Source organism: Palaemon carinicauda, chromosome 28 (assembly GCF_036898095.1).
Source record: "Palaemon carinicauda isolate YSFRI2023 chromosome 28, ASM3689809v2, whole genome shotgun sequence".
Classification (NCBI taxonomy): Eukaryota; Metazoa; Arthropoda; class Malacostraca; order Decapoda; family Palaemonidae; genus Palaemon; species Palaemon carinicauda.
Window position 1 is genome coordinate 10,885,815 of NC_090752.1, and position 27,862 is coordinate 10,913,676.

General features: G+C 40.9%; 1 long non-coding RNA gene across 1 annotated transcript; it reads right to left on the reverse strand.

Moving 5' to 3' along the window:
* Window positions 1-38: 38 nt before the first annotated feature.
* Window positions 39-27,859, reverse strand: LOC137621984 (uncharacterized). Its single transcript, XR_011040313.1, has 5 exons — window positions 27,638-27,859; window positions 25,718-25,800; window positions 12,774-12,951; window positions 12,442-12,610; window positions 39-872 (listed from the first exon to the last, which is right to left on the reverse strand). It is a non-coding gene; the product is annotated as an uncharacterized lncRNA (long non-coding RNA).
* Between the last annotated feature and the right edge of the window lie 3 nt (window positions 27,860-27,862).

The window sequence follows — 27,862 nt, forward strand, 5'->3', positions numbered from 1 at the left end:
CATGAATTGTAAAATATTGCTTCCACAAAAATTTTTATTCCGCTGTAATTATCATTTGTTTATAAATAGTTTCATTAAAAAGATAAGAATAATGATGTTTGGTATTACTTTATGTAAGAGCATTTTAATGAGCGTAATCATTGGAAGAACAAGTTGAAGTGTACAGGACATGAATATAAGTAACTAGAACATAGTACGGTAACATTCATCTGAACTTCATCAATGGAGGGAGCATCTTCAAGCACCATAGCAGCGTAGTATTGCGGCAACAACTTCAGATATGTAAAAGGGTATTTTCCACTCCGAGAAGGTTTTCAACAGTATCATCTGCCGATAGGGAAACCTCTACAGTCATGTACTAAAACCAGGAATTTCTCTTCAGTATCAATATTTTCTAGTTTTAGAGCACTGGTTGACTGACTTCTAGCTTTTTATTACCGGTTATTGGTGGTGGTATTCATTGCACACTTTAAAATATCCTCTCAGCAGCAGCATTTACAGAATGTTGGTCATAGGTAGTAGCGTTGCCTCCAGCAACAGTACTAAATAAGGTCACCAGTTATTAGAGTTGGCATTAACTTCGGTACCAGTATATCGGTTATTTACCAGTGTCAAATCAAGTTTCACCATGCCATTCTGTGCCAGAATATATATTAGACACATGGAATAATGTACTAATTGCATAGTATATTAGTTCTCGGCAAAATTCCATCAGATCATCCATTGTTTAACATCTTCCTCTCCAGTTATATTGGTTGTCACATTTGGGATTGTTAGATTTCAGCATCACTTCCAACAACCGTTGTTAGCGTACCATCCAGCACTTTCATCAATAGTCATTTGCATCTTCAGACTGGTCAATACAAAAATGTCTGTCAAGAGAAGATTTGATTAAACTTAATTTACATTTTTTTTTGTGATGCTTGCATGATAAAAAATAAAGTTAAGTTTCAAGTAATGTGTATATATTTAATTTCCCATATTTATGATTCAAAATACTTATTGCTTATGAAATAAATAAGCCACAAAGAAAATAAATCATTAATTACCCACAACAAAATAAAACTTCTCTTTGTATATAATAAATAACTACAGAAAACATGACATTTTAGTACAGTATTTTAAGCTTTTTTATGGAAATAAACTTTAGAAAAAATTAATAGATCCTGGCTACTGAAATAAAGGAGATTAAAATGAAAAATTAACCAATTTATGAATAAAGCATTTACATAAGTTTGTGAACTTCTTTACAAATTCCGCATTTGGTTATTTAAATTCTTGGCATGAAAAAAAAAAAAAACTCAAAGAGCATTCAGTCTTACCTCCCCCACTATAAAACCATCCATCATCATTAATGGCAATGCTAAATTCCGATACTGAAAACAATTAGACACAAAGTACACCATGTAGATTACTAGTCCTCAACACTTCACTGCAGCATATCTGTTGCCAGTATTCCTAATATTGCAATAGTCATTATCATCTTCCAGTTTACTACTAAAGGCTAACAACATCAAGAGAGAAGATAATATAATAGTTAATATTAAAATAGTTATTCAATAAACTAATTCATACAAAGTTTTATTAGCGTAGAAATTATTTTTGCATGATAACTAAAATCCACAAAGTAGGTAGAGATACTTTATAGCAGCAAATAAAATACATATCAAATTTAAGATTTTAATTATATGAAATTCCATAATGGTTCTTTAGACATACCAATTACTTTTGAAAAACACTGCTTCAAAGAAAATAAGTCTATTACCCTCAACAGTAAAAACTTGCCTTGGCTCTACAGTACAGTATACAGATTATATAACTTACTAATAGGTCACCGATTAATAGAGTTCATATTTTTGAGCTATAGGGTGTTTTAATATTTTAAATTTAAATTTTTTTTTATCCAATGGATATCTTAAATGATTAACTTGACTACCAAATCAAAATACAGTATGAACAAAAAAGTAGAACTAGCAATACAAATCTAATAGGAAAAACTGCAAAGAAAGTGAAAATACACATGAAATGTAATCATATGAACCACTTATGTCAATGACTTCATGTACTTCAGTAGAGAAATGATAGATGGTAGGAAAATGTTGACAATACAGTACAAGGATGTGCAATCAAGCACTATACTTTCAATACTATGGTGTAAAGTTATTAAATACAAAATTCCAAGCACTTTGGTGAGTTGATGCTAGCATTTGCCTTCTCACCATCTTTTTGGTAGGGACTTATGGGTTGGCCAAGGCAGATAATACACAGTATATAAAAGGCTTGGGTTTATATAGCTAGAAATAATAAAAATCTCTTAAAATTTTGTAGTTGCTCCTATGCGGATACAAATTCTTAAGTCATTTATTGGGGAGTCTTCCTTAAGAGGGAGGAAATCAAAGTGACAAATAAGGCATCTGTCTGACCCTTGACCCATAAAGATTATTACTCCAGGCTCTCATAAGAGGGGAGGGGAGGGGCTTAACATTCTAGCCTCATGTGGCCTAAGTGACAAAGTCTCAGCTCAACGAAAGGTTAAATTAGTGTAACAACATTCAATATTTAATTGAATGATATACCTTATATTACAATCATAACCCACAGAAGTGTGCTAACTTGCAAGTGTGTCCATCAGTGGGGATACTCCCATGGGAAGGATAACCGGGAGAGGAAAGTCATTTACTCAACTTTTCAAACAAGAAATCGTAGAAGTAACTGATAATGCGACACGATGCAAGCTATCCTGTAGAACCAACTGTTGGGTGACCACAACAGAACCTAAAAGAAAGTAAGTTCCTGTGGGAACAATCCTTCAAATAGTGAGCAGTGAAGATAATCTGACTTTTCAAGAGACCAGCTCAAAGTACCTGTGCTACCGAGTGGTTCTTGCAGAATGCTAGGGTAGTAACAACAACAGATATGTACTTTGGGAGGGGCCACGGCCCACAGTACACACTTCTACCAAGGATTTTATAACATCTTGTGATTGTTTTATGTAATAACAAAGTGTGTGTTCTTGGTTGCACATTCTTTCATCCCGTACTTACAAGTTGGGGATATTTGGCCAGTAAGGCATAGTCGTCTTTAAATTAAGACTGACTGCTCTCACAGGAATTGGTAGCAAAGTATTGAAGCCATCAACTACCTCCTTGATAGATGAAATGCAGTCATTGGGTCTTGACTACCGTTAGTTATCGAGTCCTTTGACAGGCTAGAAAGTACTATATTGGATCCATCTCTAAGGTTAGGGCATATTTCAGCTTTGCCTACACATACACACAATAGTCTAGCCTATTCTTTCCTCATACACTGACAAAACAAACTTTCAAACAATTCTTCTCTCAAGAGGTTAACTACTGCAATTGTTCAGTGGCTACTTTCATCTTGGTTAGGGTAGAAGAGAGACTTTAGCTATGGTAAGCAGTTCTTCTAGAAGGACACTCCAAAATTAAACCATTGTTCTCTAGTCTTGAATAGTGCCATAGCCTCTGTACCAGGGTCTTGCACTGTCTTGGGTTAGAGTTCTCTTACTTGAGGGTACACTCAGGCCCACTATTCTACCTTGCTTCTATTCCTCTTGTTATTTTCAAGTTTTTATAATTTATAAATGAAATATTTATTTTAATGTTGTTATTGTTCTTAAGCTTCTTGTAGTTTTTCCTTATTTCCTTTCCTCACTGGGCTATTTTCCCTGTTGGAGACCTTTGCTTTTCCAACTCTAGTTGTAGTTTAGAGAGTAATAATAATAATAAAATGGGGAAAGAAAAGAAAAGAAAAAAAAAAAAGAGATCTCCCCACCCCTTGGGAGTGAAACAATATAAAAGATAGACCACAAAGCTATTTCATTCACTTAAATGATGTCAGGATGAGGAGGAATGCTGTCCGTATTATTAGGTCTCTGTCCATAGCTTTACAGAGAGGTTCATAAGGTGTCATCTCCGTAGTCCTTAGATCCTTTTATCACACTCCGAGTCGGGAGTCTGATTTCTCGAGGTAGACAAGGGAAATAGTAGCCTTGAATGAAACAATGTACTTTCCACAACAATCACTGAAAAGAAACCACTTTGCCTGGAAGACTGCTGCAGAAGATTTGTGAAGGTATCCTGAAAGCAGGTCTTGAAGGTCCAGATATCACTTAACTTGAGGTCACCTTGGGGATACTAACGTTGCTCTTAAGTTTTGACACATTCTGATCATGTTCAGCACCTGATAGATCAGGCAGAGCAGGGGGAAAGGCACAAATGTCCATACCATCACAGGGGTGTTAAGGAACATTTTCCATTAATGCAGCTGGGTCTGGGATTGGAGAAAAATATAATACTATACGTGTGGTAAGTATATCTATGATCGGTGAACCCCACAAAGTCAAGAGACTCCTCGCCCCTCTAGGATTCAAAGACCATTTTGAATCTACTATCGTTTCTAGTAGGCTTAGATTGTCTATCACATTCCTTTGGCACGGGATGAAACGGGCCAAGAGTTGAACGGCATTCACAGCTCAAATGTTGCATCCCTACTGCCAATTGACAAAGGTAGTGAGGGACAGAGCAGCTCTGCTTGTTAATGTATATCACTACAGTCATGTTGTCACTCATCAACACCACCGAGAGAACCTTGACGGTTTCTGTTACGCTAGATACACAGCTTTCAATCAAAGTAGTTTATGTGAATCAACTATCTTCCTGTGTTCATGTTCCTGACACCTTTTCCTTTCGAGGGTGGGCTCCCACTCAAGGCGAAAAGCATCTGAAAATAGACGGATATCTGGAGGATGATTGATTGATTGATTTATAGTTTTCAGGCATCCTGACATCTAAGGATCTGGAGGATGAACCTGTAGAGGTGTTCAGACTAATAGATTCTCTTCCTTGATCCACCAAGAGAGATCTACATCTTGCAATATTCTCAGAATAGCAGATGGAGGGTTGAATGATTGGAACAAAGGGAAGGTCTATGGACAACAAGTTGTTCTGACAAATTGCCTGTATAAATTTGCTGGGGGTTTCCATCTTGAGCCACGTCTGTAAGATTTACCAGTTCAAGCAGGAAAGGTCTATGACAGGTTTCCATCCTCCCATCAAGTTTCTCCACTAGGAAGAGGTTGCTGAAGAAACCTGGAGACCCAGGCGTGCAAGTTTTTTATGGCATTTTTATCCAGCATACTTTGCACTTCTCTTCGTGAAAGGTCCTTCCTACCGGCCAGGTGCAACTGCCACCTTGGCCAATAACTGCAGGCATCCCACCACCAATGGCGAGTCAGGGGACATGCTGTCTCTGACGGGCACCGCATCCTCAGCTCTTTCTGCACTTGGGATTATTTCTGTATTGAAAGGAAGACAAGGGCTCCATCTCTGTAATATTGTTGTGCACAACCTGGGGCAGGCAGAAGGCGATGCTGGGGCATCTGCTTTAGTGGACAGTTTAGGCATGGCTGGAGTGGGAGCAGAGAAGTGAGTTGCAGTTGATCTCCAAAAAGATGGTGCCAGGCTAGACTTCTCCTTTTTAACTGCTGTGGCAATTTACTCATGTGGAAAGTGTTGGGTGATTTATAACAATGTTTCTCAGGACTAATACCCTAGCAGACATATGTTGAGCAAACTTGGAAGAGACAGCGTCCCTCCTTTCGAGGACGCAATTGCCCCAGATAAAGGCCCACTAGTGGAGGACGTATTCTTAAGATTTCACTCCACAATGAACAAATTCTTCATACTGTTCTCAGATATCAGTTACAGGTTCCGACAAATTTTCAGACAGCATAAAAGGGCACTTCTCTTGACCAATGGTCAAGCCACAAGAAGGCCTAAAAAGCTGATATGAATGCAGCCTCTTAATTCTGCATTTCAGGTGCACAGATGCAGCTGTTTGATGGTTTCAAGTCTATCATGGAAGTTACCCAGTGTCAATGACTATGAGGTTGGGAGGGGGGTAGGAATGCGCTCATTTAGGGACAAAACTTGCGCTGATGGGAGAGAGAAGACGGGGATAGTCTTGACAATCTACTTAATCTAAGAGTTTTCTGCATCTAAAATTTAATTACCTAACAAAATATAAGTATTTCTAGCTTGGTGAGAGAGCGGAATATAAAACTTATGATGGGCACTTTGGGGTTCCGGGAAGAACCTAAATATAAGACAGCATCTCCAAACCACAAGAGCGCAAGGCACTTTGCTAAGCCCGGTATTAGGATGAATAAGTCATTATTTTCACGAAACTAGATGCTTCACTTGGACCGACGCAAGGTTGGGACCTCCAGTGGAGCAACACCTGTCACCTCAGAGAGGAATCCGCTGCAGCAGAAAGCCCCGGAGAATTTTCTTTAACTATGCGAGATGAAGGACCTGGAGAGACTGATTTAGACCTAGATATTGACTAAGATATACTGTATTGTAACTATTGCTGCCAATGGACATCGGCGATAACCGATTACCATCGTGTTGTGAGGATCAGTCAGCTCTATGCTATCTTCTCAAAGACATCAATATAGATCCGCTCTTCATTACAGCCCAACATAGCACAGCGAGTTTTAATAACCCAACATAGTACAGTGTGTTTCAACAACCCAACATAGTACAGTGTTTCAACAACCCAATATAGTAGTGTTTCAACAACCCAACATAGTACAGAGTGTTTCAACAACCCAACATAGTACTGAGTGTTTCAACAACCCAACATAGTACTGAGTGTTTCAACAACCCAACATAGTACTGAGTGTTTCAACAACCCAACATAGCACAGGAGTTTTTGACCCAAGTCAGTCCTCTGATACAGTACTTACACCAAACTATGGTACACAAAGGTGTGCCTCTCTTGCACTGCCAAGGGCCTTGTCACGGGCTGTGTTGCAGGCACAAACAATAATTGCAGACTCACGTGCTGGCAGAATCCCTGCTTCCGCTGCCTCGGAGAAGTGTGATGTTGTCATGTCCTAGGCGGCCTCCAGGTCATGGAAACGCTCATTAGGCTTAACTTTGTTCCGGCGTTACAACGTACACTGGATGCTTGGTACACAGATGGCAAATGGAATTCCCTTAACCCGGACATGGCTTTGGAGGATATCGTGAACGTTTTACTATGATCTTCAAACCAGGCAGTACAGTGATCGGAATTATTTACTCTCGCCCAAGAGCGTAAAGATATCATGTGATTATTTTTCAAAGTGTGCTGAAAAGGCCACCGTTTGTGATTTCCAAAGCCATAAGGGTGAGGAGTGCCTGGCTGAATATATGCTATTATGTAAAATAATGGTAGGTCATAGTGATCTTGTATTTCAGGCATGTGACATGTTCAATAGTGTAGTTGCCCTTCAGGCTGTGTTGTACATTTGAATCTTTGCGCCAAGATATTGAGCGCACTCTGGGTGGCACTGGGCAGAGTCGGCAAGCGTTTTGATTGATGACGTTCAAAACGTTTGTAACGCCGGAACAAAGTTAAGCCTAATGAGCGTTTCCATGACCTGAAGGCCGCCTATGACATGACAACATCACACTTCTCCGAGGCAGCGGAAGCAGGGATTCTGCCAGCGAGTCAGAAATTATTGTCTGTGCCTGCAACACAGCCCGTGACAAGGCGCTTGGCAGTGCAAGAGAGGCACACCATGGTGTACCATAGTTTGGTTAAGTATCAGAGGATTGACTTGGGTCAAAAACTCTGTGTGATGACGTCTGAGCCAGACATAGCCGCATTGTGCAGCGATTTAAATTCAAAGTAATGCGGGAACTACGGGCGGGGTCATTCTCTGGTTGAACATCGTACCCAGCGAAAGGCGTGATATCTCATGGGTGCCAAAGACGCTGCAGAAGCACAAATAAAGCACCCCTTGCTTATGGCGAACATTGCAAAGGCAAAAGTTTTCTCCCACCCCACTATTAAGGTTATTGTTCCTCATGGGAGGGAAGGTCGGTGCCTACATTTGCCGTTGCAGACACGGGAGCACAGATTTGTGTCACCAGATCCTCGTTGCTTTTCAGCCCAATATTCAAACCGCAGTAACTGCAATTTCAAACATGTTTGAAGGACATAGCCAATTTGAAACTGAAATGCCTTGGATCAACGGAATGCACAATGGGCGACATACGAAGCAGGACTTATTTCGTGCCAATGGCCAAGAACTTTTATACATTACCGAGTGCTTGCAAGGAGTTGGGATTGGTCCCAACGGGATTTCCTAACTTTCCCACTCATTGCTTCAGCAGACATCATCAGTGGAACAGTCTCTCAGCCCTACCCTTGGCAGACAATGAAGCTGATCTCCTACTTATTCCACCCATGGAGGAGAACATACCAAGACTGAAAGAATGACTGTTATGTCACTTCTCAGCCATAACCTTTAATACAACTACGGAACCTTTACCTGTAATGACAGCTAAGCAACACTACATACATTTATTACCAGACACCAGGCTGACCTGTAATATTCCAGCAGGAATCCCCAAGCATTGGGAAGAAGTTAAGGCCCATCTGGACGAGGATGTTCGTAAGGGCGTGAGAGAATCAGTCCCAGCAGGGGATGCAAGACTGGTGCTTAAGGATGGTTGTAGTAGCCAAGAACATAAGGCAACCTCGCCGCACCGTTCACTTCCAACGACTTAACGCCTACTGTCTCTAGGCAACTCATCATACTGTACATTGGTGCCCTTTGACGTGGTTTCTAGCGTCCCTATACACACGTACAAAACCACAGCGGACACCCATTGGGGTTTCCACCAAGTGGAGCTGGACAAAGATAGCCGCCCACTCACGACCTTCATCACTCCATAGGGACAGTATCGTTACCATAGGACAGCCGTGGGTCATTGTTCGGCATCCAACGTCTATATGAAAAGGTTTGACAACATCCTGGGAGACATCACACTGACGATTTGCTAATTGATCACGGCTTTGAAGAGGCTTTTAAGCATGTTTATGATTTTCTTTCAACTTGTGCTTCAGCAGGAATAACACAAGCCGCAGAAATTAAATTTCTGCGAGAGGCATTACTTTCGTCAGTACGTCTAGCCACGATTCGTAACTTCCATGTGCCAAAAGAGCCCTCTATTACCGACATAGGTCACGGTACGGATGAACCTGTTAGCCCCCTACCTTGCAACTGGGGCTATCAGGGACCCCTTCAGGGACCTCCTCAGGAAGCCCACTGGAAAAACCATTTACAGTATTGGGATATTCAGCTGCATAGCAAATTTCAAAAAGCACAGGAATTCATCTGCCAACTCACCAAGGACAGCCTGGTCTATTATGACACGACACACCCTATGACAATTATGACTAATTGGAGCAAGGAGGCCATTGGCATTGTCATCCTCCAACACTATTGTGCTTTCAATCAGCTGATAGTCCCTTGTTCCAAGGGCTCCTGGCTTCTCGCTCTATGATGTAATCATTACCCCACCCCCACTGAAGCCGGGTACGCTCCTATATATGGAGAAGCCTTTGCAGTCATTTGATGCTTGCAGAGCGCAAGACCACCACCCATTTGTCAAACTTTTTGGCGATAGGGCCCTTAATGTTGTCATCAACACAAGGGTGTTGAATCCAAAAGAAAACATTTCTATTAAAGTTCCACGAAATACTGGCCGGAAAGTGGAACTCTGCTGCTGTGGATATTCTCTCAAGATACCAGTATTGTTCCAGAGTATTGTAATGAGACTTCTGACAGACTTGGACGACAACATTCAAGTGGCAACAGCTTGCAACTATGGCCGCTTTGGAACAGGACACCACTGCAATGGATGAAGAGAGCTTCAGGAGCACCGCATCATCCAATGACCCCTTTTATGAACTACTGCTAGCTAGGGTCAGAAGAGGTGATTAGTCCCAACAGAAGTCACAAGAAATGGCTTGGTTTTGACCAATCTTCACCGTTCGGGACTATCTTGCAATAAACTACGATCTAGTAATTTACTCAAGTGTATCCAGAATGCATACGTTTGGTCATACTCAAAGGTTTACATCATCAGGTGGTCACCAGACTACACGCAGGACACCAAGGCCTTGATTCTATGCTCAGAAAGGGCTAGACAGTCCGTATATTAACTGGGTATGAAAGGAGATATTTAGCATCACCGAGCCCAATGCAAATCATGCAACGAACATGCCCCTTCACTGCCTGTGATGCAATGGAATTCACACCAGCTGAATACCCCTTCCAGCAGGTGATTGCAGATACTGTACGTTCCAAGTGGAAGACAACATTTATATGGCATACTCAGACTAACAGGGTGGTAGGAGGTAGCACATTTCCCCAATGGTGCCACATTAACTATAAATAACCACATTCCAACCTACTTTTCACATTGGGGGGGCCGCAGCATAAATAATGACTAACGTAGGTACGAACTTAGCTAGTGAGGAGATGGAAGCCTTATTTAAGAGAGGGGGGGGGGGCCAAGGCCTATTTGTCATTGGCCCTATTACCTCAGTCCATCAGAAGGGCAGAAGCAGTGGTCAAATCGGCAAAGAGACTCCACCAAGAGAACACGTCAAAGGTGGTGCCCTCACGTCAAACAAAATGGTCCTAGCAATTCTTCAGCACAGGTATCTCAACAAGTCTCTCTGGGGGTTTAATAAATCTCCGTCTTAGCTTTCTACTGGCAGCCAACTATGCAATGAGGTTCCTACAGCCAAAAGACACCTGTTGGTAGACAGATAGTGAACGCAGACGATACGTCAAGAGGGAGTTGCAAGTGGGAAAAACCGCAAGAGGTTATGCATACCTGTGACACCACCAGAATGCACATGACCATTGAACCAGAGACTCGGGTGCGTATACAAAACCAAGCTATCAAACATTGGGGACAAGACATACTAATCTTGGAAATCGGTGATACTCAACAGGAGCAGCAGGCTTTCAGAGAGGAACAACAGCATTTGAGCGCCATTGCTCCACCATCAGGCACACTAGTGCCCCAATCCGGCAGCTTGGTGGTCCCTATTATGCCCTCATATTCAGTCACACACTCCCATGAGGAGCCCAGTCTCATCAAAAGGCCTAGAAGAGCTGTTAGTAAGCCCAAATGGCTCAAAGACGAAACAAATATGCATGAAAAAGTCTAAAAAAGGAATAATAATAATACTCCAAGGCCATCAGAGGCACATGAGGAGACATGAAACAGCCATAGAATGGCAAATTATACATTTCGGTGCATACTGTGGAGATGTGTGCACTTCGGGAACCAAATACAAGTCTTTATGATCCCACACATTTGAAATAAATAGTTGCTTGTATGAGCTTAACACACTCAGAGATGGAGAATGAGCACGATTCTCAAATTCCAGTAATATCAGAGGCACTTCAACAGGGCATTATTCTCAGATTGAATAAAGGTAGATGCTAAAGGGTCACTAGTGGTATTCTTGGCCTCGCTAAGGAGGGTAGGGGACATTACATCAATAAACTCATTCGGTTGCCATCTTTAGTTATTGGCATTTCAGGAAACTCCGTAACAAGGATCAGAGAGAAGATCAGTGCTGTGTAAAAAAAAAAAAAAAAAAAAAAAAAAAAAAAAATGTCTTCCACTGGTTACGTTCCTTTGAGAAAGCAGCTGTAAGCAGCTGTCAAAAGGGAACCTTCCCGTTTATCCTTTTTCCTACAACTATTAAACGTCTCCCATTACGAAGAAGGCCACTTATGGCAGATATCACAAGGGTAGTTCAATTTACATCTCTTTCCCCTACATACAGGACACAAGGGATGAGGATCAATTTCCACTCGGCTCGTAAAGGTGCCACAAGGAGGACCTCTTAGACCTTGGCAGGTTCACACACGCTTATGGTTTAACACTTACTCTAAGAGTAAGGGCCTTAAAGTTTATCACACACACCTCTGGAGGAAAGTCGGTAACAGACGACCGAACGTCGTCGCGACCAAGAGCAAAGTGATAACGCAAACGCTAGCATAAACTCACCAAGATGCTGGTGGGACCACAATTCAACCATACAACGTTGCTAGACCAACAATAATTTTTCAATACGGTCGTAACAAAGCTGGGTCTGAGCTAACCCAATAAATGACGAGGGTTTGTATCTGCATAGGAACAAATATTCATTATGTATCCATTCTTAACCTCCATCAAACTTGAATAATACTTTTTACCTTAAAGGCTACATAAATTTACATTAAAGTTAAATTTTTTACCGAGATTCTTCCATGGAAAACTATCAAGTAAAGCCAATCAAAAGGTCTCCTAGTCTAAATACTTCACTTCCATTTCATGACATTTGTAGCTCTAATTAACTTTAAATTAATTCTTCGGCAAGACTTGTCTTCTATAAACTCAAGTGCAACTGTAACTAAAAAAACTGTTCCATAAAGTAAGATAATTTGCCAAAATTTAGTGTTCAATGCTTTAACAGCACCATAAACCAGATAATCTTCTCCCTAAATAATTACTGTACCACAATAGAAGCAAATATAAAATTGACTATTCAAATCTTTATTTCCACCCTTACCTTAACAGTGAATTAGGTACTTAAAACTCCTTGAAGATGAATATTTCAACTCGACAGTTCTTGGAAGGTTTGTCAAAACATTTTGATGATGCAGGGCTTTTACCATTGTAACTGCCTGCCTTGAGAATCCTAGTGTAGAATCACGAAATCATGGACAGCCCAAAGTACCCTGTAACAAAATCTATTTCAGTGGTTTGGGATACTTAACAACAATAATACAACTACATTAATCATTATACTAAAAGTAGAAGTCGAAATTAATGTATAAACTAAATTACAAACCACATGTAGAACATTAAAGTAGCTTTTGAAACCTTCAATCCGTCCAGTACCTTAATGTATTGAAGGGTGCTTAAGTTTGACAAACGATAAATTCCTCCTTTAGAATAAGGAAATATACAGTATGCAGTCACACCAGGGTAAAGTGGCTGTTTTCAAACATTTCCTGTTGAGTTAAACTATCCTAGTGCACTTGCCTCTGGGCATCAATGTCCTCTGTAGCCTGTAGTTCTGCAATGATAATCAAATTTACTGTAGAATCGTGTTCATTAATTTATTTTCAATTTTGGTATATATTTACTGTAATTTTTAAGTTGCCAATAAAGGATAGTTAGTAGTTACAGGCTGCATTTTAATATATATTAACTAACCAAATGGCTAGAATTTCTTTCACTTACAACGGTACTTCCAGAATGTGAAGATATAATTAAAAAACCACCATCAATCTGGTGTCTTAATATTTCATGATTTAACACTTCCAGCCCCAAAGTTTAGGTCTTCACTACAATAATACCAATATCAAATGTTTATATTTGAAGATTTTATTTTATTCTTCTAATGGTTTGAAGATGAATCATTTACCTCTCCACCAGATTGACTGGTTCCATTAGTTAATATCGAGAGAAAGTCTCATTAAGACTGATTCACTCAAATACCATGAAACTATTACACAATGACCCTTGAGTAAAACCAAAAGCTGGTTTGCCAACACAACATACAGACTTTGAAAGCTCAACTAATATTGTACAGTACAATATAGCTGTAACTACATCAACTCTCTTTACACTATTGAGTCAGGCACCCAGAAAAAACTGGAATAAAATACCAAGGATATACGATAGTTTCATATACAGTACTATATATAATATATAGTACAGTAACACCCCAGGATATGAAAGTTTCTATACATGAAAAACTCACTTTACGAAAATTAAGATTTTTTCGCCGCATATTACGAAAAAAAACTCAGGATACGAAACTAAGTAAGCCTGGCCGCCAAAATTTTTTAAAAATTCGCACGCTGCACAAACATTAAACTTGTCACCATCATCCTGCCTTCCCATTGGTTATCTTCCTTCCCTGATGCAAGTTACCCCCTTAAAATCCTGCTCTCCTATCAGTCGGTATCTTTCCCCTCATACATCTACATATCAGCGTGGCTCGATCATTTCGTTTCCGCATCGCTATCATTCAGACAGTTTCTGTGTTCGATTTCTTACTTATAGTTTTCACGTTACTTTATTCAAACCGTAATTCTATAGCCATGCGTCCTAGGAATGATGTTGGTGTTCAAGTTAAAGAGGATGCTTTCTATGGAGACGAAGCTTGAGATAATTGAGAAGTACGAGGGTGGAATGCAGTCAAGTGTGATTGCTAAGGAATATGGCAAAATCTATTGATGATAGGCACCATCCTTAAGCAGAAGGAAGCCATGAAAGTACCAACACCTTTCAAGGGAATGCCTGTCTTTTCTAGTAGGAGGAGTCACGTCCATGATGAGATGGAGAAACAACTTCTCCTCTAGAGTAAGGACAAGGAAATGGCTGGAGAGACAATCACCAATACAATAATCTGCCACAAGTCCAGCACCATTTTTTAGTGATCTCATACATGGTGAGGCCGAAGACGATGCAGAGAAGGGACATTGCAGGAGGCAGCCCCGGAGTTCAAGGTTTCACGTTTGTGGTTCGAGAGATTCAAGGGACGAACTGGCATTCATTCGGTGGTGCGGCATGGGGAGGCTGGCAGCTCGGACACGAAAGCGGCCGAAGCCATTCCCCTGCAAGTCTTCCACTGTGGTGACGTCCCTGACTGATGAACCCCAGACTGGGGTTCGAGTCCCGGTCAAACTCATTAGTTTCATTGGTTGATACCTCACCATCCTCGTGAGCTAAGACTGGGGGTTTTGGGGGAGCCTAAAGGTCTATCTGCAGAGTCATCAGCAGCCATTGCCTACCCCTCCTTGGTCCAGCTTGGATGGAGAGGGGGCTTGTGTGCTGATCAATTTATATATTGATTAGTCTTAAGGGCATTATCCTACTTGATAGGGCAATGTCACTGTTCCTTCTGCCATTCATGAGGAGCTTTTAAACCTTTAAACCTTTTAAAAATGACAAACTCTTAAAATAATTTTTTATTTTTTCACCTAACTAATACAACCCTTTTTTTATTTATATATGGCTATATCTTTCAGCAAAACTGGAAGGTAGCCAAATAGACTTTTGGTGTAAGGTGGCAACCTTACCCATAACTTGGGTAGGGGGTGGCTAATGGTACCAGCCACCTGTATATAACTCACGGAGTGATGATCTAGACACTTTTTCTTTGCAGGCAGGACTTATTGGGGGACAGGTGATAGCAGGACAATTTGTATAACAGGTTTGTATTAGTCAGGGAAAAAACAAATTATCTATGAACTTAACAAAACTTCCGTTATTTATGTATGGATGACTCGCCTTTTAGGTTGGTGGATAAGTCCAACTACTGGCATAGTCATTGACCCAGGTTTGCCTAGTACAGTATTAGACTATAATCAAGGGAAACCTTGCCACCTGGCTTATCAATACAAAAGGGAATGATAACGGCTTGCACATGTGGATGTGAGATACAACATACGATTGTCTAGGTAAGAATGTTTTCAATAGGAACCTTATGTTGACAATTATATTAACAAATTATACCAGGCAACACAAGGGAAATGGTTATTACCCGCAGTAGTTGAAGATAGCTTGCAGAGGGACTCATGGCACTGTACTCCAAGAGGGGAAGATGAAGGGGGAAAAAAAAGGCCCGACATACTTTCATTCACCCCAGACTTAACCCGAGTAACTATTTCCTTCAACCAACTGCTACCCATCCAATAAGGTGCCTGAGGTACTTTATACCACTTGTTGAACCAAGCTCTTTTTAGAAAAAATGCCTTGTAGGGCCTTTATCATAGCGGAAGACAAGCTGCCCGGGCATAAGCTTATGAAGGACAGACTTACCCTTGCACTCAGTGCCAATGCCAATGGAGAATGTAAGGTCAAGCCTTTACTAGTGTATCATTAAGATTCCTCGAGCCTTCAAGGCCCACGAAGTGCTAATGGAGAAGCTTCCAGTGATGTGGAGGGCTGATGCGAAAGCCTGGGTAATGACATTTCTTGTCAAGTTGGTAAACCTCTGTTTCGGTCCGACTGTTAAAAGTTATCTGGAAGAGAATCGCCTCCCTCTGAAATGTCTGCTGGTGTTGAACAACGTCCCTATTCAACCTCATGGCCTCAAGGACGATATCCTCGAGGAATATTCTTTTATCAAAGTTCTCTTTCTTCTACCTAACACCACCCCTCTCCTCCAGCCCATGGACCAGCAAGTGATTTCTACCTTAAGAGATGTTTTTAAATCACTGACAGCACACATCTTACCCTTCATCCATTTTGGAAGGAGCATTTCCATATTGTGATATTCCTCGCTCATCGATCAAGTTTGGCAGGAGGTTTCAAGGCGCGCCTTGAACTCTATGTAAAAGATGCTGTGGCCTGATGCCACAAGACTTCGAGGGATTTAATGTAGTCCTAGCTGAAGGCAACGCCCAAACCATCGACTATCCTGAACCTGTTCCGCAACCTGATGTTGAAGGAATAGCTTCACTCAGAAGGTCCATGGGGCTGGTCGTCGATGAACACAACATTAATGAGCTTCTCTAGGAGCATCCAAGGGGAACTTACGACTGACAACCTGGAGTAGGAGGCCATACAACTGAATGTCATTCAGGAACAGTCCTCTGGTGGCAAGGAGGAGGACATAGATAAACTACTGTAAAACAATGGCTGAAATTAAGATGATGCCATCTATCTTATCATCATAAACAGGCAGATTTCGTAGAAAAACACCAGGAAAAAGTACACACAGGTTATGCTCTTGCTCAGTGTAATGATATTTTAAAAAGTAGGCGGAAACAACCTTCCTTGGATCGTTATTTTTAAAAGAGGCCATTAGTAAGTCAAGGAGAAGGTGAAGGTCAAAGTGATCCAAAAAAACAGATAAGTGGAAGTGGAGAAGAAATTGGTAAAATTTAGAAAGTGCAAAACGTGAAGTATAAAAAATAAAAATAAAAATGGAAATGGAAAAAAGTTAAAACATTTTCATTTCAGGTGTTAACGTTTTCTGTCATAGTTAGTTTTGTAGAGTTAAGTGATATGTTTACAGCCGTTTGCCCTCTTCCTCTGCCTCCACTTTCATTTTTGGACATTGCCTCACTCGAAAGCCAAGGTTCCACAGTTTCATATTACTGCTTCCCATTTATTATTGCATTTTTGTCTAAAAACCACTTCATTTACAAGCATTAATGGTTAGGTTAGGTATATTAAATTATTCCAATGTATTTAGCCATTTCATTGTGGTTATAGCTTTACAGTAATACCTTGATATTCAAGCGTCCCAACATATGAGAAAATGGAGATATGAACAAGCTGCTGAGCAAATTTTTACATTGACACGAGAACAAACTTGAGATACAAGTATGCTTACAGAAGCTGACGCTAGGTAACAGTGTGTGTGGGAGCTACTGTACTCTAAAGGCCCGCATCGCTCTATCATTTCGCGTGATCGCCCATATTTTACATTATTTACGTGGTTTTAACGTTAGTATTTGTGAACAATTAACTAAAGTCGTGGGACCAAAGCATGCGAGTGGAATCATTAGCAGTGATAAGAAAAAATATATGATAATGATAAAGGTGAAGCGTGAAATTATCGAAAAACACGAGTGATGTAAACATGACAGTGCTGGTCCGCCATTACGAGGAGTACAGTACATCGACAATATACACAATCCTCAAACACAAGGATGCTATCAAGAGCACAAAGCCTTTCCAAAGGCATAACCATCCTGTGGAAGATAAGAGATGGAAAGGCTTCTGTTGCTGTGGATAAATGAAAAACAGTTGGCAGGAGATAGTGTGACCGAGACTATCATTCGTTAAAAGCCTAGCGCAATCTACGAAGACTTGAAACAAAAGGAAACAGCAGAGAGTGGGGAGACATCAAAGCTAGGGGAGACCTTCAAAGCCAGTTGCGGCTGGTTCGATAACTTAAGAAGCGAACTGGGATCCACTCAGTTATGAGGCGGGGGGAAGCTGCAAGTTCCGACGTGAAAACCGCGGAGGAGTACGTGGAACGTTTTCCCTCATTTATTGCTGAAGGAGGTTACATCGCACAACAAGTCTTCAACTGTGATGAAAATGGCCTTTTTTGGAAGGAGATGCCCAGGAGGACATTCATCACAGCAGAGAGAAGAAGCTGCCAGGCCATAAACCCAAGAAGGACAGATTGAAGTCACTGCTGGTATACCACTCTGAAAACCCATGTGCTTTCAAGAGCCACAGGATCTTGAAAAAATCCTTTTTGTCACGTGCCGCGCAAATTCAAGGGCTTGGGTTGAGACTTTTTCTCAGAATGGGTGAATCTGTGCTTTGGTCCGGCAGTCAAATAGTATTTGTTGGAGATAAACCTGCCACTGAAATGTCATCTCATCCTAGACAATGCCCCTGGTCACCCTCCTGGTCTTGAGGAGGTCAAGGTCCTCCAGCCCATGGACCATCAGGTCATTTCAAAGTTTAAGAAACTGTACACAAAGCATTTGTTTAAGAAATGCTTTGATGTCACAGACAACACCACTCTCACTCTTCACGAATTTTGGAAGGACCACTTTAATATTGCTCATAGTTTGAAAATTATTGATTTAGAATGGCAGGGTGTAACGCGAAGAACCTTAAATTCAGCGTGGAAAAAATTGCGGCCAGATTCTGTAGCTGAAAGGGACTTCGAAGGGCTTGATACACCGCAGACTGACCCCGATTCCATCGTGTTGGAAGAGATCATGTCTCTTGCAAAGGTCATGGAACTGAAGATATAGGAGGTAGATGTCAACGACCTTGTCGAGGAGCATCAAGAGCAGCTCACAATAAGAGGAATTGATCGAGCTCCAGAATGCAACATATGGAGGTGTTGTAAGAGCTCAGGGGCGAGGAGAAGGCGGAACCGGAGGAACTCCTTTCTTGGAGGGAGATTAAGGTAGTGTTGGCTTAGTGGCAGGATGTGTACAACTTCGTTGAAAAGAGACCCTGATATATTGTTTTGTGGTCGTACTTCAGCTCTTTTTAACAATGATTGCCTAACATTTCTGCAATATTTTGAAAGGGAGACAGAAACAAACCTCCTTGGATAGGTTTTCTTTAAAAGGCCTGCAACAAGTGAAAGTAAAAGCGAGGCAAAAAGAGCTAAAACAAGTGAGAACAGTATTAAAAACAAAATTAAGATAGAAAATAGATATTAATTCATTTTAAAATTAAGCAAGCTAATTTAATTTAGATTAATTTAAAGTTTAAGCGTTACGATACGTAGGGTAAGCAACAGTGCAAATACTGTTCTCTCGCTGCCTCCTCCTCAGCAAACAGCCATTAGCCGCTAGTCTGTCTCAAAGGTTAAGAACTCCATAATAAAGCCACTTTTTATTGCAGATCACAGTCCAACAATCATTTATGTTATTTTGTGAGTGTAGGTTAAGCATTGAAACAATTGAAAGCATGTTTTTACATTGTTATATCATTGATTTGGGTGTTTTTAAGAGTGAGGGAATAGACTAATATTTTTTCAGTTATTTTATGGGAAAAATTAATTTGAGATAAGAGTGCATTAACATACAGTACTAGATCGGTCCTGGAACGCATTATGCTCAATTATAAAATTCAATGTGGTGTTTTCGTAGGGCTTGGAAAGAATCAAGAAATTTACTTACAAAACAAGACTTATTATACAAAAAAAAAATCATGTTACAAAAGCCACTCTGGAACATGTTAATTTCATACCCAGAGATATTACTTTACAACATAAAAGTTCATCCTGCATCATACTAGTTGCCTTTACAAGTATTTCCCTTAGATGTAAAAAAAATTCACAATTCTTTAGTCATCATTTGTATTTTTCCACGCTCTATAATATTAAGTTAGTTAACTAGGGAGATTGATTCTGAACGAGCTGGAGATGGCTGTTATAACTTTGATGAGGAGCAATTAGCCAGCTGGTGAAGTTACAACCCCCTTTCCCAGTCAGAAAGCTTCACTATTGACCTTCCGGCCCAAGATTGAGGAAAGTTTAAGGTTTCAGATTTGTATAGCTAGGAAAAATAAAAATTACTTTGAAAATCTTTATTTTTTCCTGCATATTTCCTACACAAAAAACAAACCATCGTCCTTTAATTAGGGAGACTCACTGCATGAAATCCCTTTAGAACTGAACTGGGGGGTTTATTTTCTTAACCTTAGAAATCACAGCTTGTCCTTTATAGGAGCTAAGCAGTGATCTAAAAAGCTCCTGCCTATTTTTCACAGGCAAGAAAGACTTAGGACTTGGATGTACACGAGTGCATATACATCATCAAAATAGAGAAAGCCTTCCCCTGAGGGGGATATCAATTTGGAGAGAGATACTTGTATGATGATCAATGGGTTGGTTAAAATTCCACCATGCCCCTTATTATGGGAAGATGGAAGAGATACTTCTTTAGATACATAGAATGGAGCTCTGAAGTGTAACTTGCCAGCATCAGGTCCAATCCAGCACCTAACAATTTGACTGCTTAGTCCCCGAGAGGAGGAGACAAGAGCGACGAGCCTGTCATTCAACCATTCATTATGGACTTACATCTACTAGTTTTATTTTGCTCATGAATGGCAGAGGCATGGGACATTAACAATGCCGTAGCAAAACAATGCCCTAGAGACTGACCATATATACATACGATCAGTGCCCAAGGACCCTATCCACCCAAGCTCGGAACAGAGAGGGCCAGGCAATGGCTGTTGATGAATCGACAAGTAGACCCATAGGCTTCCCCAAAGCCCCATCCATAGCTCACAAGAAAGGTAAGGTTGCAGACCCTACAAGAAACTATCGAGCTTCAGCAGGACTCAAACTCCAGTCCTGCATATTGGCAGGCAGGGAAGTTTCCAACAGGCAACCACAACCCTAAAGTTACCCTAGACAAGAGGCATTCTGTGCCGTGTTGGAGCTGAGCTAGTTACACAACTACTTAAGCACCCGCCACAGGAACAAGCTTGATGTGTCAAAGGACTTCTGGGTACGGTATACTCCAATAGATAAAAGGCCATGAAGATGATAAGTCTTTTCCAGATTCCAGCCTTTATCCTTTGCCCCCCTTACAGGTTTCTCAAAGGCCATGGTGGAGCCACTACCCCCTGACTTTGTGAGCTCTGATCCTAGCTGGTACCTAAACATCTTGTTAGTTAAGGTTTAAGCTTAAAAGCTAGTCTCGTGAAGCCAGAGAGTGTTTTCTTCAACACAACTTTCTTGGTCCCGCCAGTAATATAAATTCATAGACACTTGGGCCCGAGGTGTCGGATCCTATTCGGATAGTAGCGCAGAGCTCTCATAAGACAAAACCATCTCTTCTCGATCACTACCTGATATTTCCCAAAGGGTAGGGATGGAGAAGGACTCAAACTGAAGTAATGCACTGCCAAGTTCTGGGTTTTGGCCATGAACTCAAGGCACAAAACTAAAAGAGACCTTCAATCCCTGACCGTGGGTGATGGTAAAACTTCCGTGCAATTCACCCACTTCACCGAAGCCAAGGCTAGCAGAAAGTATCTTGAGAGTAAGATCCCTGTCTTATGACTACCTCAAAGGCTCTTATGGGATATTCGTAAGAGCCTTGAGGACCAGTCATGTCCAGCTTTGGGGTTCTTGAAATCCCAGAGTGAGCAAGACTGCTTAAAGCTCCGGAGACAACTCCCACGAAAATCAATACACAATGCTCAAAGCAGAGCAGCAACTTTTGGCAAATGCAACCCAGAGGCTTTTCTCTAGGCAAAGGAAAACCAGGAAATCCATGATTTGCGCTAAAGCTGCGCCAATGAAAGAAATATCCCTTCTACTACACAAACAGCAGATGATAGCCCACTTTCCTTCGTGGATAGATGCAGAGGACTGTTGCAGGTATTCAGACATATGTGCAGTGCCTTGCAAAGTCTTTCACTCTGAGATAATGGATGGCCTCCACCCACAAAGAACCAAGGACTTCACAGACAGGTGGTACCCCTGATTGCACAGCCGACAGAAGCGTGAGCCACTGGAGTTCTCTCTAAAACTACCAGAAGAGCTAGAAGATACAAATACCACTCAGCATGGGGCCCTCTGGGAACCACCAGAGTAATCCTTGGTCATAGTGTAATCACCCCCCTCCCCCCGGTTGATTAACAGCCAGATAAGTCTGGGCAAAAGAAAGGCATATGCGCACAGGTGATCCCATGTCTGTTTGAAAGTGTCTACGGGACAAGGGAGCAAAACACTGGTAATTTCTTGTTTCGACTGGTAGCAAACAAATGGATCCCTGGAACAAGAGGATGTAAGGATTACTCTAACCTTACAACCTAGCCCTGGTGACTGTGTTTCTGCTAGTACATTAATCTTGCCTTGAATGTACCTTGAAAAGCCACCCAGATAAGAATCTGCCTCCTCAGTTCACAAAGAGGGTGAGAGACCTTGCCTCCTCGCTTATTTATGTAGGCCACTAACAGTGGTGTTGTTGCAGCACTAGGAAGGGTGCTTGCACTTAAAGGACATCGATGTGCAGATGCCTCTCTTCTCAGAACCAAACACCCAAAACAACCAGGTTATCTGTGTGTTTCCACCCTCCTTCAACAAGTCATAACGAGCCTACAGGTGAGATTGGCCCTAACCCCCTACTCAACTGGAACAAGAGAGAACTGGGGATCCTTATCAGCTAACCAGCAATCCTTCAGACATCACTGAAGGAATTTCTGGTGAAGACACCCGTGGAGGCTTATCTAGGCCATCCAAACGACAAATGACTCATGATTTTAATAAACAGTGATGCTTCTCAACCAGACATCGGAACCTCAAGAGGGCTACATCAGCTGAGCTAGTATTCACATGCGCAGCGAGGTTCTCCAAAGAGTCATTAATGGTTTATAATATCACTGTAAAGTGGTGGTTCCAATTTCATTTTAACTGGTTGTTCAACTGAGTTATAGGAAAATTCCCAACTTTTCCTTGCCACAATTACATTATGGCGGAAATAGGAGGCGGAGAAAGAAGGGGAGGAGTCCAGTTCACTTCCGTTATACGAGTGTTCACTTCTAGCACCAGAGTGCAAGGCAGAAGTATTGAATTCCTTTTCTGAACTATCTATGGGGAAAGAGAGATTTCTCAGTGTGTTGTCATCTGAAACTACGACACGGGTGTCGCCTACAAAGCTTAAAAATTACATCTGCATCAGATGGGGATGTATCTCTTGGGAAAAGGGGAAAAGCTTCGGGTACCTTTTCCGCTCCCAGTACCTGAAAAGAAGATTAGTCTGAAGGTAACATTGTCGCTGTTCTGAGGAATGCGTGAACTTTAGGCTAGAAACTAGTGTCCATTTGTCCATGGAGATGGATTTTCTATTTACACAACTCATGGCTTTGGGATTGTGAGATCTAGCAGGTAGTTTATAAAATGCCAGGGAACTTTAAAATAATGAGATGTCGATGAGGCCCGTCCCCTAAGGTGTGTCGTTCGTAAAAAGGCTTGAGAAGTGGTAGTAAGCTCATGGCACGTTATTATGGCTGCTTTGCGGAGGAATACCATCACTCGTCAAAATGACCGCATGTGCAGTGAAGTTATTACAAGTAAGCATGATAATTCGCTTGGACTTTTCGGCCTGACCAAACAGTGGAGGAATTTCATCACACTAGTGGCGCATGGAATAAAGTCATCACGCGTATGAACAGCGGTGCATACAGACTTGTTATGCTGAACTTTCGACTTGGCTGAACCGTGAATAGACAATACTGTCATCAGGGAATTAATGAGGGTTTTGTCGCACTACTATTAGCACTAGTAGACTAGGAGAAAAAGATGATCGTTTAGAACAGCTTATCATTGCCAAATATTAGGGTGTGGCCACAGCCGAAATGGTCTGACCACCCTTGTAAGGGATGAAGAGTCCTAGAACGAGTTCTGGGAACTATTTAAGAGATCGATCGATACCGAGGACCCTTGGGTGTACAAAGCAAGCCTGGCTTGTGGGAACATGCTGGGGATTGGTAATAAGGGTCTTTCAACAAGGCTGTTGCAGTACGAGGGGAAATGGCAGGATCAACTAAGAGTTCTGCAAACGGAAGACGAAGAAACTTTCAAAGCTCGTATTAGACACTTCCAAGAGCAGAGAGATGATCTCTCAATAATCAGGCATATAAGGTTCACCACTCAAATCACTCATGGGAGGTGAGGGAAATCTATTCATAATAGGATAATCAGGGACTGAGGGTATCGAGATCGGATACGGGAGCGCAGCGGGTGTAGCCAAGGGATCCACTGCAAGTACCAGGTCAAGTTCAAACTATACATTATCAACACTGGGTGATAAATATTGATAACATTATGGCCGTCATTATCCGTGACTGTAGCCTCAGCAGGTTCCTAACACAAAGGACCAGAATGGGGGATAACTTTTCCCTGCAGATAAGAACTTTTGTTTCTTACTACTGCTGGAAGACAACTAAGAAGAACTATCTCGCTTAGTTTGTTTCTTTTGACGAAAACGATCTTTCTTCCACTGGCAGGCCGACAACTCCCGACAGTACTTGCATGATGATTCCATTGAACATCTCTTGTCACGCCATTGGGGGAAAAAAGGATGCGGATCAACATCTACCAGACTCACGAAGGTGCCGCAGAGAAGACCATCACAGCTGTGGCAAAAACACATGACATGACTCTTACCAGCCATATTTGCACTCGCTTGTAACACAGATCATGATAATACAGTACAGTAATGCAAGCGGCAGTGAATAATAAAGATATATGACAAAATGCATAGAAAATTTGTATTTTTCCCTAACTAATACAAACCTGGAGTTATTCATTAATGAATATTCTTTAGGCCAAGCCAATTAGACTTTTGATGCAAGGTGGCAACCCTACCCAGACATTTGGCTGGTAGAGCATTTGTCTCCTCTCTCTCCTCTTCAAGGTTTAGCCATAGACATTACCAAACATTGTTGTTTACGCCATCTTTACGCTCATCTTTCTCTTTCATGAATGTAAGGAGTGGTCTGCCTTGAAGGAACTTCCATCACGACGACATGGCCTGAGCCCAAAAACATCATATAGCTAAAGTAGTATATTAGGTAATTCTCCAAGCAATTATATGGAAAGTTCTAAAATTAGTTAGATAGGCTCAAAGTTGAAAGACACTGAGAATCAGAGAAAGAATACGTCAAAGCTTATGCACTATAAAGTTATACGTGGTGAATACAGATGTCTAAATCGTAGAGAGAGGAAGTGCTACGTCCTCTTAAAGTGGAGACCAGAAAATTAGTGAAGCGTATACGACAGCGCAGCCATACACTGTGGATGCTTGGCAACCATATGTTGATGCAATCAAATGTTTTTCTTTTGATTGTATGGTAGTAGAAAACAAGACTAAGAGAAACCCATTTAAATGACTCAGAAGTTTGTACTACAGTATATCAGCCTAGGAGTAAACAGGGCTATGTAATTAAATAATCATACTACCTATCCTAACATTGGAGTCAGGGTCTTCCTCCATACTTATAAAAAGGATTCGACTGCATTCTTCCTTAAGATGACGATCTACAACACAATCTCCTGGCAAACCTTAAACAGAACAATGTAACTCGCATTACCTAAAATAAAATTATATGCCAAAACAGGATTATTTAACACTTTTATGATTTTTATGAGGGTAAAGAACCTAACCAACCCACCTAACCTAACCTAGTAGTTCACAGGTCACAACCCCTAGCTGGGGGAGGAGGGGCACCAAGCCCCCCAGACTTCCTTCCAGGTCACAGCCCCTAGCCAGGTCACAAACTAAAAGTAAATCACAAATAAATCCTTCCATTATGATAAAGTAAATCACAAATAAATCCTTACATTATGAAAAAGTAAATCACAAATAATTCCTTACCTTATGATTGACACTTTTTTTTTTTTCTTTCTTTGTCTTGGCAATCTTTACAGAGGCATTGCAGTAGAAAAGTGCTGGTCTTCCTGAAAAATTAAGTCGGAATCAGACATTTGAGGCCATATTTCGCGGTTATTTTTTAATTTCACATAAATAACAATAGCTTTACACTGAACGGAGAGCATTTCCATCGTAATCAATTGCCAACATAGATGAAATTACACTGAATTTCGAAATAGATTGTACTTCCCCAAACGTCCCTCTTGGAGACTTCTTTATGTGATAGTGGTTTAACTCAACCTGAAGGAAAGGGTAGGAAAAAAATGGCTGTTGTAAAACAACATCCAGGAACTTGGGCATAAAACTTTGAAAGCTCCTAATTGGTTAAAGAGTCATGTAATGATTACGTAATACAAAAACTGAAAAGCTGGCCAAAGCGAATGCAAGCACCGTATGCGCAGTAACTCGACATCAGTCTCCTAGATGTAAACAATGGATTTAGAGAGATTTCACATTTTAATAGATTGATACGTAAGTTATTATGCCCCAGCCCCTATTAAACTTAGAAAAAAACACCATACAAGCCAGCACTCGTCCATTTCTCATGGCGAATTTCAGTTCCGCTAGTAATTAAAGTATCATATTTACCTAGTTAACTTTGTCCTGTGTAGTTTTGTAATAGTAACGAAACATTTTACAGTTCACATTTCTGTCAAAACAAAATTTATTATTTACTTGCCTCTAATTATCTCAACTTGAACAGGTCTTTTAGTGATTTCAGCTGGCAAAAAATTAATCGATAATACCATTACCTCTAAACTAAACTTAAATAACAATACCTAGAGCACCAGGCCCATACTAGAAGACTCGCAACCCCTTCATAACCACCACTATACTTCTAACAATATAGAAAATAAAATGATATTTTTAACTCCAGAATACAGTACTGTCTTAAATTACAGTTTGTTTTAATCATTTCCAATTAAATTACAAAACAATAACAATCTCAACTAGTACCAGAAAGCTGTAATCTTTTTGCAATGAGGACCATACATAACATTTCTTCAATAACAAGTCCTACTAATGATATAACATGTTACCATAAAAGGTATTGCATGTACCTCAATGTATCAAATTGTCTTCAGTACCAGGAGCATCCCGCAGATGGGGTTGGTATCAATAATCCCAGAAGTCAAAAGCAACATACAATTTTACCGGTGCCGGTGTGACACTCTGAACGATCCCCCGGTCTCAGAATTCTCCTTGATAATCTGCGCATGCTCGAACATTACCGTTTGCCAGTGCGTACGAGGTTGATGCTTTATTTTCCTGTAATATTAGCGTGCGCAGCTCAACATTACCGCTTGCCAGTACATACGAGCTTGATGTTTTATTTTCATGCGAGCAAAGCAAGCTAATGGCGGAAAAGAACCATTATACAATGTCTAGGAGAATTCAGAGACCGGGGGGATCCTTCAGACCGTCACACCAGTTTAGTATGTGGCCTACCTTTTTTATTCTGGTTTAGTAAGTCGCCTACCTTTTTAATTCTGGTTTAGTATGTGGCCTACCTGGCTTGTTAGGTTAGGTTAGTTTAGGCTATATTCGAAAGGTAGGCCACATACTTAAAACAGCACCACTTTACCTAATACAACATTAATGCATCCTCATTTAGATAGTACATCCATACTAGAACCATTCTCGCCTCCATTCACTTCCAAATTCCAATATGGTGCCTAGGCCTACCTTTTTTTTATTCTGGTTTAGTATAAGGCCTTCCTGGCTTGTTAGGTTAGGTTAGGTTAGGGGTGACCACATACTAAAACAGACAAAACTTCGAAGGCCATACTTGAAAGGTTGGCCATACTAAACCGGCACCGTTCCACTACCGAAACTCCCATCAAACTCACTAACAATACTTACAAATGAATTAAAGTTGATAAAATTCCACATGCTGTGTAATTGCAGTAACTAGGTGCAACACTTAGCTAGGCCTCCAAGAGAAAATCACAGTGTATACAGCACTTTAAAATGAAAATATCCACATTTTCATCATCAAACACTAAAGTATATATCAAAAATTGAATCATAGTACTTATTATCTTCCACAAAACTGGGTTTCTGTAATAAAATACAGTACACGCAGCA